The 12,984-nt window shown below is 39.9% G+C and overlaps 1 long non-coding RNA gene across 1 annotated transcript; it reads left to right on the top strand.

Moving 5' to 3' along the window:
• The first annotated feature begins 1,842 nt into the window (after positions 1-1,842).
• On the top strand, positions 1,843-6,041 carry LOC148224814 (uncharacterized). Its single transcript, XR_015801960.1, has 2 exons — positions 1,843-2,685; positions 3,531-6,041. It is a non-coding gene; the product is annotated as an uncharacterized LOC148224814 (long non-coding RNA).
• Positions 6,042-12,984: the final 6,943 nt, after the last annotated feature.

Here is a 12,984-nt window from a genome sequence, read left to right as displayed (position 1 = left end):
CTGCACTTGACACCGAGGCAGGTTATCTGTCACTCAAAACGAGAAACCATCACAATTCTTCCACATTTCTCAGAAATGTGACATCTCCCCTCTCCATGAGTAGACAATCCATGGGCTTTCCTGATAAATATGAACTTGGTTCCTGGGAAATGAGCTCAGGCTACCTAAAGATGTCAGGAATATTTTTTTCAGCATGTGAAGATGAGAGTGCACTCCTCACACTGCACAGGGGGAAAACAGGGGGATACTTTAATTTTTTTTCCAACTTCCATAATTTTTTTTTAATATTCTGAGAAAAAAAAAAGATTTCAAGGGACTCAGAATTCTCAAATTAATGTGAAGTCATTTTGCTTAAATTGGTCTTCAGCTTTGACAAATGATGCTATAAAACCAGTGATGTGCAGTCCCTTGTTAAAAGTGTCTTTCTGACTCAATGTCATTCACATTCCCTGAAAAACAGTTTTATATGTAACACAGGAAAGGACAATCATGCACTCTCACAAAGTTATTCTTAGAGACATTATAAGCAGAAATCTTCTTCTCAGAAAATTTTGCCACCTCATCTTACTGTAACTACCTTCTAGTACAAGACACAGTGGTGGAAGCGATATCTTCCCTTGAAACACCTTGTATAAGTAATTTCTGATGTTAGAAATACTGAAACATAAATCAAATTGCAATATAAAACCAAATGCTGATATAGTAAGGGAGGAAAAGTCCCACACCATCTAGTGATGAGTCACATTTCATTGTTTCCAAAAGCTTTGTGCACACCAGCATTTAACCACAGCCAGTCACAGCCAGTCACCTTTGCCAAGAGCATTTCCAGTCATCTACCCCTACCAACTTAGGTTAAACTGAATCCTCAGAAGGTTGCAAATGCCACAAAGAGCCGATATGTATGTGACATATCACCATAGAAACAGTGGTACAATTCCACACTGAGGACCTCCTTGCAGCCAAATGAAAGAAGTAGAGCTGCTAGAGAATTGCAATGCTGCCTGACTTCATGCTCTGTGTTATTATTGCCCTTCAGATTTTGTAGATTGTGATCAGTCCCTCCAGTAATGTAAGCAAACAAGTGAGTAATTTTTTTAAAAGACAATACTGAACAGGAGACAAATAGAGAAAACCACTATGTATTAATTCATCACAGTAAAAATATAATGCACAGTAGGCTACTTGTGGCTTTGCGCAATTCAGGGTTTCCTGATGTGCTCTGACATCTTGGTATGTGAATGAGGTTTTCTGATGCAAGTAAGTGCAATTCCCTAGCTTGATGTTAATCTCGTTTTACAGAAGGTGGGGAATAGTAAAAAGTCATTCCGAAGTCTCAGTGCTCTCTCTCTCGACTTAAGGATATTCCCATGTGGAATACAATAGTTTTTTCCCGTACACATCAATATTTTATCAAAACTCAATGTTCAGTTAGGAAAGAAAGTATTTTTATTCAACAAAAATATGACCCTTTCCACCTCGTTGTATCAGATATCCCCAATTTGTCTTTTATAATGGATCTTTTCTGGACCCCAGGATCCCATAAAATCCTGGCCAAAATGACAGCTCATGGTTCTAAAACTTCGAAATACATTTTTTTCCCTATTAAGAGAAATTCCCTTTTCCCCAAGCACCTCAGTCTTTCCTGGATCAGAAACATTTCCAGCTGGAACACTTGAGGGCTCGTCTGAACAGCAGCTGGCACGCAGGTGTTTTAATAATATAAGCTGAAATTGTCATTTGGGCGTCCTCAGCCTTGTCATTTCGCTGTTACCGCCTTCAGATACGCGGAGACCAGCCTTAAAATCCGGGATGTGAGAAGGAAATGAGCAAACGCATCCTGCTGTTGTTCTGCCTGCTTAGGGATCGCCAGGCAAATGTGTCCATGCAGGTCCAGCCATTTCTCCTGCTCTCTAGGAAAGAAGATCCTGTTCACGGCTTGTAATTAAGACTGTAAATCTGTCATTTCTTCCCACATGGCGCTTTCACTCAGCTGTCACTTTTCAGCTGTTCTGGCAGCTTGGTCCTGCCCCCACCAAATCATTCTACTCACTTCTTGCTGGAGCTCCATCCACTTTCCCTTGTGCAATATTTTTTCTTGCTCCACACATCCCTGTGTCCCTAAATCCTGCTCTCTCTTGCCCAGCTGTTTCCCTGACCTCTCTTGGTTCCTCCTTCCTTCCACCCAGTCAACACTTCTGGATCAAGCCAGCATCCAGCTGTGGTTTTCTGCTGACTTTTTCATCCTTGTCGGGAATGGACATAGAAAAGGGGGAAGTGTCGTCCTGACCGAGACAGCGGGATAGGATTTCTTCTCGTTGGAAACAAGCAGAGACAGAAACCCTCCTCAGAGGCGGCTCTTTCATTTACTCCTTCAAAAGTTTGGGAAAAAAGGCAGTGATCTTCCTCGGACAGACTTACTCCTACACTGCAATTCATGGAAACTGTTGACCATTGTGGATGAAAATCACAAATTCATGGGAATATTTCTGGATTTAAGATTATTAAAGGCTCTTTGAAAATTCCCATGTCAACAGAGCTGCCAGAAAAATTTGCTGTGTGGCAACTTCTGAGGTTTCAGTTGTTGTTTCCATTCTGCTCTGACAGGAAAATAAAAGTCTTCATTAAAAATGGGAGGTGGTGGGATATGGTCTAGAGACTGGCAGCTGATAGACAGCTTGGAATAAGGTGAGCACAAGCTCAAGCAATTAATCTATTTTAGTAAAATCAGAACTCTATGGAGAAGGAAGTAGATTGTGCCTCCCACAAGAAGCTGGCTGTCACCTCCCCTCTCCCTCCATAGACACAGGAAACTCCCAGGAAATTGTTTCTGCAGTAAACGTGAGTCTTGGAAATGCAGAGTAAAGTGCCAAGTTTATATGGCAGCAATCATAAACTCAGTCCTTGTATCTGCCAGAAGGACTTGGCAGTATTTATTGATAAATCCAGAAATATTCGTGAAAATGCAGAAAAAAAGGGTAAGATACTTTCAAAACTTGTAAATATTTTGCAAATCTTAAGAATTCATACCTTTTTAGCTTTATAATTCTAATCTTTCTATTGAATCACAAAATCAGAGCTTTCACTTAAAAAACTATTGAGAAGTCCAAGCCTTTGGAGCCACATAAAAAGTAATTTTAAACTGTGAATCCCAAGAGCCTGAAATGTTGAATAAAGAGAATTCAACTGGATAACTTTTAAAAATTCTGGGTTTCTTCTAAACCTATTTTAATTTTGGGGTCTTATGATTCTTGAATGTCTGAGGTTAACACATTATGGATGCCTAGTGGAGGATAGCTTTACACTACAGCCACATGTCACTGGGTGGGTGGAATGTCAGAAAATGAGGGAATAACTCAAGCTTCTGCACAAGGCATACACAAGGGAGCAAAACAGTGAGAGAAAATGCCATTGGTAGCTGGTAAGAGAAACTTCCTGGCAGTAAGAGCTGTTATTTTGTTGTTATTTTGTCTGACATTAGCAGTGAGATGAACTGAGTGATCTAGGAGTGTTTTGTTATCTCTTACTTCTAGGAACCCTGGAGCCACAATGCCACTTGGACAGAATTTATGGACAGCTTTTCAAAACAAGCAGGCGAAACATGAATGTGCATCCACAGGAAGCTTGGGCTAAGATGGCTTTGGTTTTCTTCTTTCTTTTTGTTTACTGGTGAAAGATGAACTTTTAAATAAATGAATAATTAGGCATCAATTTAAATGTTTCATACATGACAGTGTTAAGTTTCATATGCTACACACCCTTTTCAATTACTTAAAACCCCCACAAGTCTCTCTGTACCTTTTGAAAGAAAGCTGCCATTAAAAAAAATTGGAAAAAAATATACAACATGATGTTTTGAAAGTGGTGGAGTTTCTGTCAGCCCTTTGTCACGTATCCCAGAGGTCACAACTGCACCTTTAAGTAATGAAGAGATTTGACTTGTCTGCAATTGCAGATTTGAAAAAAGCCGAGGTTTAATGTGCATGTGCCTCAACTGATAATTTCCTGTGCTCTTACAATATTTGTGTGTGCACTTATGAAGGGGATGTAACTATTTTCAGTTTTTGCAAATCCTCTTTAGGCACTCCTTTTTTTCTCCTATAATTATTCTGTTGTTAAGGTAAAGCTTGCTGTCTTACAGCTTAAGCTCCAGAAATTTAAAGAATTCATCAAAAAATAGCCTCACTGGGATAGACGTATTTGATATCCATGATAAAACTTTACTCCCATTGTCCATTGCTTGTAATGCAAACATGTACCTATAAATTTACTCACTGTCTCGCTCCTTAATATTTCATTAAACTAAACTTTGGACAATGAATAGCTATAAATGCTTGAATGGAATTTATCCATTTAGGCAACAAAGCCCCACTAGGAGTGCATATTTAATTCCAGATATTACATACCAACAGACCTATTCCATGCTGCTCAATTTAAGTATGATGGGCATTTTTTTTTTAGGCGTACATTTATTAATTTTGAAAACCATAGAGACTTGGCATTTATAAAAATAAACCTACTATCATTCCACAGTATTTTCACTTCATTTAAAAATATTTATACTTTTGTGACTGGAAATCTTGCTTGCTTAGTTAGAGAATTCAGACTCTTGGGATTTTTGGGGCAGACTTTCTCGCATTTAATAGCAATTTTCAGTGTCTTTCTTTCAAGCTCAGCAGTAAATATTTGCATGGACTTCTTTACATCTTTTGACTTTATGTTGTAACTGTAGTTTGTTGCCTTTGTCTGTATTTTCTTTGGCTGAGGAAAGATGGACTACTGAGCACTTCTTTTCCTTTCTTATGATCATTGCTGTTAAATCCTTGAAGCTTATCACGCTTTGTCAAAGCAATTTTCATTTCAATTTCGATTACAGATTTGATTCTCTTAAGCATTTACCTACAGTCTTGGGGGACTATATTTTAATTCCTTTTTAATGTATTAATACATCTGCTTTTTAATGCCATTCTAACTGAATGTGTGGCTTTTGTGGTGCTCTTACACTGAGCACACATAAATGAGTGATTTTATATGAGCACATAGGGAATGGCTTAGCTCTTCTTAGTGTTTATGTAAGCTTCGTATTAAATATGTCTAGGAAATTCAAAGGCTTCAAACTACCCAGATTAATTATTTCCTTTTGCATTGACCTGTCAAACTCCTACTGTATTGAGAATGAGCTTTATGGCACGTGGAGTATACTGCTGGGAAACTGCTGTATGGAAAAGACATTTATCCTTTGGCAGAGGAGAGCACACGGTGCATCACATGGGTTGGGATAATTACAGTGTATCTGGAGCTGGAGGCGTTCAAGATGGCCACAAGCAAAATTCGTGTGAGATGCTGCAGAGTGTAATACCCTGTGCCATCTATAAATTTAGAATATTTTGTGTTGCTCTTTTTTCTCCCCCCTCTTTTTTAAAATTAAAGCCAGAATATAACATTGTTTCCTGCATTTGGGGCCCAATCCCCAAACCCTTAGGTAAGTTATTCCATAGGCTTGGAAAACTTCTCTTTTCTACCTTTTTTTTCATTTCTTTTAACATGTAACTTTCACATAGTAAATACCAAAGGACAAAATACAGCTTGTGCAGACTGTGTCTGTGCTGTTAATTACAGCCATAGGCTGGCCACCTTTGTGGCCTCTTGGCTGCTTTAGGGGTTCTGCACACAGTTACCTGGTTCGCAATTTTGTTAAATTAGCCATGCAAATTCCATTGGTATTTTAACAAGCGGCTGTGGTGATTTGTGAGAAAAACAAAATAATCAGTATGACAATTTGGTGTTTTTAATACTTCCCAGTCTGTAAACTTTGCCTTTATACTTCTTTCTAGAAAGAGCTGGGTTCCATTGTTACCTCACCTGTACACTTGGCACATAATGGGGCAAAAGTGGAAATTATCAGTTTGCTGTGCAGCCTGCGCCTCTATCCATTATATGCAACACACTTAATTCTGTAGTTCTTGGCAGTGTGGATTATTCCTGTTTTGGAGCTACATGATTGTATCACCAATCTGAATGCCACAAATACATGGTTTTCTGACTCCCCTCTCTGGAGTAACCTCATGCTTCCTACCAAAATTAGGCAGTTGATGTTGGACTCAAAAATCTAGCTTTTTAAAAGAATTTAAACTCTGTGGAGAGCTCTGCATTTATTTATTTTTCTGTCACTGATTAATCCCTTCATCTGGTATAATCTGGTAGAAGAAGCTGTCCAAGACAGGAATCAAAGGCTTGTCAGTAAAAAAAGTCAAGCCAAGAGAGGTGAAGCTCTTACCTGAAATTGCCTCCCCAAACCTGTTCATCTAAATCCTGGAATAGAAACTGGAAATGGCTACATTCGTTCTGGCATCTGGAAAGGGGATACAGAATACAGTGAATTATATCCCAGAGTCTTTCAAAATAAGTATATTTTGTGGTATCCAAGGTCATAGAAAAAGAAAAACTGATGCTTCACGGTTTCATTCCTAAGTTTAGTTCTGAGTAGGATGAGCTGCTTCAGTACTGATAAAAGGCTTCTTGTTTGAAAGACATCCCTTCAATCATTTTTCTGGTCTTCTTGAAAAGCATGTGCCTGTATTTGGTTTGCAAAACAAGGTTTTGGTAGTGGGAGGCTACAGGAGTGGCTTCTGTGAGATGCTGCCAGAAGCTCCTGCTGTGTCCAACAGTCTATGCCAAGTGGGTCCAAGATGGACACACCACTGGCCCAAGCCCTTCAGTGATGGTGGCAGTGCCTCTGGGACAACAGAGTGATAGAGAGCAAAAAATGCTGCACAGCAGCAGCTGGGAACAGGACTGAGAGTATGCGAGAGAAACAGCCCTGCAGACACACACAGGTCGGTGAAGAAGGAGGAGCAGGAGGTGCTCCGGGTGGTGGAGCAGAGATTCCCTTGCTCCTCTGGTGCAGACAAGGTGATGCAGCTGTGCCCCTGCAGCCCATGGGGGTCCCAGGGGGGGCAGAGATCCACCTGTATCCAGTGGAGGAGCCCACACCAGAGCAGGTAGATGCACGAGGGAAGCTGTGAACTCATGGGAAGTCCATGTTGGAAGAAAAATCTGGAATGACCTGTGGCCCTATGGAGAGAGGATCCCACATTGGAGCTGGTTTGCTGGGAGGACTTGTGATCCTACAGGGGCTTTCACTGTACCCCATGGGAGAGGGCCATGCTGAAACAATTCATGCAGAGCTACATCCCAGGAGAAGGAAGGACACTGGAGAAGTTTTTGGAGTACTGTCTCCTGTGGGAGGGATCCATGCCGAAGGAGGGCCAGAGGAGTCCACCCCTTTGAGGAAAAAAGAATAGCAGAGAAAACATGTGATGAAATGACCACAACTCCCATTCCCCATATCCTTGTGCTGTGGGGCAAGAGGAGGGAGAGTATTTACGTGTGAAATTGAGCCTGGGAAGAAGGGAGGAGTTGGGGGGTGAGATATTTTACTATCTGATTTTATTTCTCATTATCCTCTTCTGATTTGATTGATAATAAATTCAATCCATTTTCCCAAGCTGAGTTTTCCCCATGATGATAATTGATGACTGATCTTCGCCTGCCCTTACCATGACCCATGAGCGTAATATTTGTTAGGTTTTCTCCCTCCTGTCCAGCTGAAGAGGGGAGTGATGGAGTGGGCACCTGGTACCCAGCCAGGGGCAACCCACCACAGTCCATCAGCTGTGGAGATACTTCCCAGCAGACCCATCTTCTCTTACCTTTGAACAACCTTATTTTTCATGGCAAAGGCATTTAGAGCAGCTCCAGGAGAGAAGATCGTATCCTGAATGTCACTGCTACCTGACTGCATTCTAATAAATGGAGAATATTTGTGTCTGGGGTGGCCTCACTCCATACTCACTCGAGGCTCTATGGATTTATGTGTCCATGTATGTAGACATTACATCTTGAACAGAAACTCTGGGAGCAGTTTGCAGTTCTCAGATCCAGACGTGCATCCAGCCACATCCTGACTACAATTTTGGGTGAGATTTTCTGCCTTTCCTGTGTCTCTTCCTCCTTCTCACTCCTCAGAAATGTTGTTTTCCCATTGGAAAAAGGAAATTTAGTGAGGTGAAGCCTTTGAGAGCTAGCAGCATTCTTCATTTGGTCCTGTGTCTGGAGTAATCTGGAATATTTCTGCAAAAAAAGATTATTCCCATGGGGGTGTGTGTGGGGGGGTAACATAACACTTATCCTGTCTGGAAGAATAAAGAAAATATGTATTTTCTGTGGGTTTTTCTTATATTATTATTTTAAAAACCTGTGTGCCCCATTCTTGCTTTTTTTGGCCAATAGTAATAATGCCATAGATATTACAAGTTTGTTTTTCTGTGCTGTAGATGCTTGCATATTATATCACTTTAAAATAAAATTAAAATGAAGAAATGGAGAGTAAAACTTCAAAAAAGTTTCCAAGGCCTTGTTTGTGATTTTCTTTAGTATCTTTGTATGTTTTCAAGAAATAATAATATTCCTTAAGTATATTACTTTTTTGCCATAAAGATTAAAAACAGACTAAATGAGATAATTGTTTTATTTTTCTTTTCAAGTAAAAGATTTACTGAATGAGGTTGGAAAATTGTGTGTAGGCTGATGTTTTATGTTGTAGCTGGTTATTACTCAGTGAGTCACTAAGTTTCCAGAGCTTGCCACACCTTAAGGTTAAACTGCCTCAAACCAGGCAGCAAACTGTCAGCTGAGGTGCTTTGAATGACTTTTTTTAATGTAAAAGGATATATATTTAAACAATGTGCAAATTTTGCTGAGACTACTCAGATCCTCTTTCCTTAAAATTTTTCTCTGCAGGCTCTCTGTTTTCTCTTGTAGAAAAGCATAACCAAAACAATTATTTAATTGTCGTAGTTATCAGCATTTCCTAGGAAGAGTTAGAGACCTCTCTATTGATAAGAAGGAAGCCAGTATTCAACAACATAGTCCCACCAAGCAGTTTTTTGGGACTTTAGAAAGACATGTCAGAAATCCACAGTGCACATTGAGTATAACTTTATTTTGAAACAGCTAGTTCTGGAAAAAATATTTTAAAAGAAACGTAGTATCAAAATAATTAATAAATATTGATTCAATATCATGCACTGTCATCCACAGTGGTTGCTTCGTTCTGAAAACTGGATGCTTCAGGAACCAGCCAAACACAGAATATGGATCAGCTTAAAGCATATGAGGCACTCCCCTGTGTTCTGAGCAAGACAAGAGCTGTACTTTTCTCTCCTTTGGGTGCTGTATTCTTAAATGTGAAGTATATTTTGAAGGCACTTTCAAATGGAATAGAAACGCCCCAAAATTTCCTTTCCTCATTAAAAAAAATATTCATAAACCTTTCATTTAAAGCTACCTTAATAATAATAAAAAAAAGAATTAAAAAGAAAAGAAAACAAGATTAAGTAAACAGATGTTAGGAGTATTGTCAGACTAGATGAAAATTGTATTGAATTCTTCAAAATAGAGGAAGGTATTAACAAGACAAAAGTCTGTCACAGTGATGAATCCACAAGAATGGGTAGCTCAGAAATCAATAAAATATGTAGAAAGGGAGAAAATACACTTTTCTCGCCTTCCCCCCCTTTGTTTTGGTGGATTTTGTTTGTTTGTTTCCTGAATATTGTCATGTTGAATCTCATACGACTTGCCAAAGCTTTTCAGAGATTGTTTAGTTTATCGTTGATATGCAGGTGTTGAATGTTGGTATTCAGACTAGTTTCAAGTAGCTACACAGACATATAAATCATGTGAACTAGTAAGTGAAAGAAGGAAAAACTCCCCTTTCTCCCCAGATGCTTACTATGTTTCTTCTCTTTGCACATTTAATGGTAGGCACTGACTATCTTTTAGCACCCAATACTGCAAGCCTTTGCTCAGTACAGCAGGAGATGGATAACAGGAAACGTTTTCTTTTTCTTTCCCCTTTTTTGTCCCGTTTCACTGCTGTCAATGTCTCTTGCTGCTCCTTGGAGTGCTTGTTCTGAAAATGGGAACATGGGTGATGGTTTTGAATTAGCTTTCAGTTAGTGGTAAACATTTTTTACTTTGGGTTGTGGGTTAGCCCTTAATTTTATGAGGCTTTTAAATGTATCTCAAATTTTAAAAAATTACTCTCTTAGGCATAGAGCAGTAGGAGATTAACGAAGAGAAATCTTATCTGGTCCTGTGAAAGGGCTGTTATATGCAAAACACAGTGATGACTTGCTTTTGAAACTTGTTGCATCTTGCCCAGGGGTTTTCTTGGTGATGTTAATAGAGCTAATACATTTTTTGACAGGGGCCCTGCAGGTATGGTGCATTGCACTAGATCAGTGGAATGCTGAGTAAAGCAGTGATGCCTTTGAAGAACCCTAAAGAACAGATTGAGTGGAAAAAAGGTTTTAGCAGCTTTTCTCTCTGTGTGGATTAAAAGAACATTTTTAATAGCCCCTGCCAGGCCTACAATACTTTGTAAATGACAGCTGAAGCCAAAACCCCTGGAGCTGCTGTACCACTATGTTGTCCAGGCTGCTTCCTCTCTGCTGGCCTTGCCATGTTTGACTTCAGGGTCGTTCAGTAGTGCATGTATTAACGGGCATCTCATGTCTTCAGAGCCCCTCTACCTCTGTGTCTGTGGCATATTGCACAGCCCACCAGGTATAATCTCTCAGGCAATACTTCTAGAGACCTCTTCAGGGACTCAACTCATCACAGCCGATGGCACTGAAATTCAGAAAAGTCTTGAGACTGTGTGGAATAAAGGTTTCAGCTTGGAACCTTCCTTCTCACCAAGAGCTTCTTACAAAGGATGGTTGGGTTTTCAGGGCAGGATTTAGTTCTTGGCTGTGAACACTTCCTTGATCCAAGCACTGATCTCCCAGCTATGTGCAAGCTGCTGGTTGGGTAAAATGAGCTAATCAGCACCATCCTCAGAGTCAGGGGAGCTGCTCAAGCAGCCAGGCACAGGTATCTGTTTTAGGGAGAGAAGAGCAGATGTCCAGACTCCTCTGCCCCTATGGACCTAGGGGCACCTGCTATAATGGGAGCTGGATCACATGAAGACACTCACATTTAGAAAGTATATTTATGTGTCTACAGTCTGCACCTGAATATCAAACATTTGTGGCTTAGGGATTAGGCTGCCTAAACATAGATGCTATGTTGTGTCTGAGACATCCAAGGTGTACTTTGGGATAGGACACAAAGACTGTGAAGGAGCTGTGGGCCAGGAGATGGAGTCCAGGTAGGGCTCTAGAGGGAACATCAAGTGCCTGTAAATATCTGTGTGTGGGCAACAGACCTGAGCCTTTAGAGATAATTCACATTTACAGATACATTCTCATCCTGTTTCTTCTGTTTAGTCTTCCTTTGGCTTTTTTCTTTTTTTTTTTTTTTTAATTCCAAGTTTTCCATGTGAAGTGGTTATGTAGTCGTCAGTAAAGCCAGAAATTTAGTGTGACCAACTATAAAGAGGAAGCTGGAACATTATTTTACCTGATGCACATTTATTAGAGGCTCCTTGAATGCTGATTCATGCCCCTCAAAATAGAAGTGTCTTTCCTTGACCTTTACTGTCTTTCCCTCCCAGGTAAATCAAGAGAGAAAAAGACAACAGAGGAACGATACAGCTCCAAAGAGAGGTTGCTTTTTAATTTATGCTGAACCATAACTCTTTACTAAATTTGTTGTTTTAAAACACTTTTCTGATATATCTGCATCAATACCAGTCAGATATTAAGAAACAGGATAACTCTTGCTTGGGTGGTTTAAGAAACCTCTCAGAACATCTGACATAAGTGAACACATTGAACAAATAAATGTGGAATTTCCCCCTTAACAGCCTTTCATCCAGGATCCTGCAGCTGGGGATGGAGGAAATGTTGAATGTCAATGTGGCAGCTACTCTTATGCTTCCTGATCTGACATATGGCCAGTTGCATCCTACATGATTTTTCACATGGTGGGAGGAGCAGACTAAACAGTCTGATAATTTGTGGTCATTTCAGATGTGCCAGGAGTGCCATAAAAAGTCGTGTAAGAGTGGTGAGGAAGGGGTGATGAGGTGTAAAGGCACAGGAAGACCTGTAAACATCTTACTTTGCCCTGAGAATTTAGGGTTTTTCTTTCTAAGCTTTAAAAAGTGCCTTAAGTAAAGGTACCTCCATGGCAAGCAGCTGTAAAAAGAAGCAGAACACAAAATTTAACACTCTGCTATTGAGATTAATGTCTCTTCTGTTTGTGTAGTGGATGGAGTGCCAGACTTTGTGAAGGACTGAGATATGATTAGAAACATGATAGACCCATCAATGAGAACTCAAAAAGGTGGGTTAAATTTGCTGTTGTATGACTGCTACCAATAGAAAGACTAAAAGCATGGGGTTTTTTTTCCTTCTTACAATGCTTTCACTTTTTTTTTTTTATTCCCTGGTGTTCTTGTTCTCTGTCAATTTAATATTCTGTTCACATAGAAAGAAGTAGGCACAGCCTGAAATTTCCTTTCTGTAGCTGCCTTACAGAAAGCATTAGAACTGAAAGAAGGACAGGATTTCAACATTCATAATAGACTTTAGAATAGAAACGTGGAAAGCTCACATCCATAAAAGGAGACTCTAGAGGCAATTTCTAAGACAAGATAACTCTGATTTTCCAAAGGATGTATTTTCTGTGTTGGTGCTCTCACCATGGGCTTCAGAGCTTCACAGCACTTGTCTCCAGGCCATGAGAGGGCTGAAGCTCAATGCCATAAATACGTGGTGCCTCATTGCTGAGGGCATCTCTTTGAATAAAAATGCAGTCATTGTTCAAATAAGAGTGAAACTGAGCACCTCAGTAATGTCTTGATCCTTGATTTAATGCCACACACACAGATTGCAGTAGGACTAGGACTGGAGGTGTTGGCTTGGTCTGTTGACATTGCATAGTTTACACGCAGGTTTACTGTTATGAGTAACCATAGAAAACAGATAAATAAGATAAATGTCTGCATGAGTACTATTTTGCAGCTCAAAATGA

Source organism: Sturnus vulgaris, chromosome 2 (assembly GCF_052056855.1).
Source record: "Sturnus vulgaris isolate bStuVul1 chromosome 2, bStuVul1.hap1, whole genome shotgun sequence".
Taxonomy (NCBI): domain Eukaryota; kingdom Metazoa; phylum Chordata; class Aves; order Passeriformes; family Sturnidae; genus Sturnus; species Sturnus vulgaris.
Note: the sequence above shows the minus strand (reverse complement) of the source record. Positions and strands in the feature narration are given on the sequence as shown.